The following is a 3,817-nucleotide window of genomic DNA, read 5'->3' as shown; positions in this document are numbered from 1 at the left end:
ATGTCCGTCCTTCTGGCGGGCGGTGGTGGCCTTGTTGCACAAGAAATCAAACCTTTGGCAGATGCCTTGGGAATCCGCGTACGTCCTTCCCTCCTTTGCATGAAAGGGGAAAATGCACCATCCTGCAATCCGCTGCTTGCATGTCCTTTCCCCGCGCCATCCTTGACTCTTGAGGTCGAGTCTTGCCTCGGAATCTCCGCCGCTCCGGAGGGGTCCTGAGGAGGCCCCCGCGGGTCTTCATGATGTTTCTCCTCGCGAGGCTTGGCCCCTCGTGAGGGCCTTGCCTTGAGTGGTGCCGGGCCAGTTGGTTTTTTGGTCGATGAAGTGGGTCAGGCAGGTCTGGGTACCCCCATTCCCAAAACGCCGACACCACGGCGCGCTCAGGTTGTCTTCTGGGCGAAGCCTCGGGGACGTCCTGAGGCGTCGTGGGCCCTAAATGCCTGTGGGCAAGGTCTGGCGCACGTCACGCGGTTGATGTTAGGTTTCCCTTGCCTTTTGTCTTCGTTCAAGTTATCAGGAACCTTACTTGTTGCATTGGTCCATTATTGTTTTCCCTTCTCCCACACTCGCTCTTCCTCCTCGGTCTCCAACTCCAACCGGTGTCTCCCAGATCCAGCACCGCGTCGTTCCCTCATCGGTTCAGTGATGGCGCCCGCCGGCAAGCAGAAGCCAGAGACACAAGGTCCTGCTCCGGCTCCTCCGCTCCTGGAGTGCACCCTCTCCAAGGACATGGATCTTGCTCCCGTGCTCCCATGGACAGTGGCCGAGTCCAGCGTGCATGGGCGGATCCTGATCTGGCCCGGCGCCATAGCGAAGCGGCCTGCATCGAAGGCGGTATACCTCTTCTTCCTCCATAGCATCTTTGTCGGGTTGGTGCCGCCTTTCTTCTAGTTCTTCATCGCCATCCTGAACAACTATGGGATCCAGGACCTTCACCTCCAGTCCAACTCCATCTTGCTCCTGTCCGTCTTTGGTTTTACTGCGAAGCCATCGTGGGCATGCAGCCTTCAGTAGCCCTCTTCTGCCATTTCTTCAGCATGCGCATGCAGGACGGCGCCCACTTGTCGGCGTGCTTCTCCTTCGTAGCGGCCTAGTGCGGCAATTTGGTAGTGAAGGCCGGGAAGAAGGTGGGAAACTTCATGCACCATTGGGTTCTCATGAGCCTCAAGGATACCAACCCTCGGCTGGAGGAGACGAAGGGCCTACCGGAGAAGACTTCTGCATGGAGCTCAGTGAAGCTCTCCGACCCTCGGGCCGCGCCCATCCTGGATCGCTTCTCCCACGACATCAGCGCCAAGAGGCTGACCGGTGGAATGATAGTGAAGGAATTTTTGGCGCAGTGCCTAGCACCCCTTCAGGCCCATTCCAGGCCGCTGTGGGACTACCAGATCGATGACGACAAGCTCAGGCTCCGGTCCCAGGACCTTCCTACTAAGGAGCTGAATAGGGTCGTGGCGACCCTGCTGGGCGGTGACCCTGGTGAACTACCCGAGGCTCTGGTTCCGTTGTACCATCTCGACGATCGGGCCTACACATTGCCGCGTTGCCTGTCTTCGACAAGCAGGGGCTCCTCCCGGCCGAGGGCTCTAGTCCGGTAGAGGTTTCATCGGACAACACCTCCGGTGGGGAGGACTTGGAGAAGACCGTCGACGACTGCCCGGCGAGCGCGCCTCTCCCGTCACAGGACGTCCTTCTGCGCGTGCTTGAAGATGATGACGTTGCCGGTGAAGTTTCCGTGGTGATCTCCCCGCGCCTGACCAGGATCTCCACGGGCCTGCGTCGGCCCCATGCGCCACGCGGTCCGCGAACGTGCTCGCCCCCCTGAGGCATGGGGCCGGGTTGCCCGTGGCACATCATGCCTCTGCCGTGCGGGACGTCTGAGGCACCGGGATTGCCCCCCTCCGTGAGGGGCCCTGTCGTCCCTGTCGTCGCCGGGGCCCTGAGAGGAAGAGGAGATGGGTCGACGTCGAAGAGTCAGTGACTCGTCTTGGCACGCCCCACACGTCCATCATCCGCGCATGGATGATTCCCTTTTTGCCTGATGTACACGGGCGTTGCCTTGCTGGGGGCGAAGAAGAAGAAGGCGGGCGCCATGCCGAAGGCGACTCCTGACGCACCGCTGGCCCTCTCCAACACATCCTCTGCCTCTCAAGCCTCTGAGGCCTCGGTCGCCGAGCCCCCCGAGCCCCTGAAGCGTCCTGAGGCGGTCGTGGCGGCGTCGTTGCCCGAGGGGTAGGCTCTTGAGGGCCCTCGGTCCACTGATGCGACAATGCTCGCAATCTCTGAGCAGCCTTCGGAGCCCCCTGTCCCTCGCGACACTGCCTCCCCGACGACACCGCACGTGACAGCACTAGAGGCTCCTCATGAGGAGATCCAGAGGACTTCGGTGTATGTCCAGGGCGTCCTAAACAAGGCCTTCGCTGCTCTAGGCAAGGTCGCAGTCGTGATGGCGGATGGTGAGACGGAGGCCAAGGCCGCTCGCGCTGTGCGTGAGGAGGCGTTGGAGGAATCCAAATCCGCTCGAGCCGCGCATGAGGAGGCGATGAAGGAAGTCGCAGCGGCGGCCAAACGCTGCGAAGAGGCGGAAGCTCGCCTAAAGGTCTTCCAAGAAGAGCAAGCCAAGCTAGCCGAGCAGCTTCACCTCCGGGAGGAAGAACTCGAGGCCCGCACGACCAAGCTCGCCGCCCAGGAAGAAGAGTTGTCCGAGGAGGAAACTCGCATGGGCGTGAAGCAGGCGCGCTTGGACGAGCAGGAGAAGGAGATCGCCTCGAAGAAGACCATTCTCGATGCCAAGGGGAAAGCCCTCACGGCGGCTGATAAGGAGAAGGCCGTGGAGCTAGTAGGTTTCCCTCACGTTGAGCTCAAGCTTCGCACGACGCTCCATGCCCTCTGCCGAGAAGGGTTCGATGAGCCTCTGGCCACCCTAGAGGGCGGTTCACCGTGCTCGCGGTGGAGCTCACCGTGGTGTTGGAGGACGGTGTCATCCAGGTGGACAAGATCCTGGACAGTGAGTGTCGCGACCTCTTTTCTGAGGTTGCGACACGCGTCTTCAGTCACCTTCATCTTCGTGAGCCGGGATTTGACTTCGGCTCCATGATCCTCCCGGTCCATGCTGAGGCCCGTGACGGCGTTGTGGAGGCAGTGAAGGGCCCCATGGAGGCGTTGGTGAAGAGGTTCGCCCGCGTCGCAGTTCCCTCATCTCCGGATGCCGCTGAAGCTCACGGTGGTAAAGACGACGCCATCGACGCTGACGACAAGCCCCCTGAAGATGGAGCGATCGGCGGTGGCGATTCCTCCTGATTTCTCCCTCCTGTTTTTCCCTCCAACGCACATCGTGCCTCATGGAGGCATCAAGCTCATTTGCGTTTTCAAGAACTTGTTAAGGCTTGTAATAACTAGCTGACTGCTTGAATGTTCTCTTCGCCTCGTTTCATTCATGTTTGCTATGATACTCTGCGTTGGCAGGGCCCGGCCCACGCATACCTCGACCGCCATTGAACCGACCGGATTCCAGGACGACCCAAGAGGTGAGGGGCTACGGGTCCAGTTAGGCTCCTGAGTCGCGATGCTCACGAGTCCCTCTTGACATGCGAGCAGCCCTCTTGAGAGGAACGCGACGAGGATTTTGAAACTTTAGAACACCTTCAGCACTCTGCGTCGGCAGGACCCACCTCGCGCGTAAGTTTGCCTCGATTGGACCGACCGGATACCAGGACGGCCCAAAGCGGGAAGGGGCTACAAGCACAGTTAGGCCCCTGAGTCGCGATGCTCAGGAGTCCCCCTTGACGTACGAGCGACTCGAGTGTCCCTCCTAAGA

Source organism: Hordeum vulgare, chromosome 7H (genome assembly GCF_904849725.1).
Source record: "Hordeum vulgare subsp. vulgare chromosome 7H, MorexV3_pseudomolecules_assembly, whole genome shotgun sequence".
NCBI lineage: Eukaryota > Viridiplantae > Streptophyta > Magnoliopsida > Poales > Poaceae > Hordeum > Hordeum vulgare.
The sequence above is the reverse complement of the archived record's forward strand: the minus strand, read 5'-3'. Positions refer to the sequence as shown.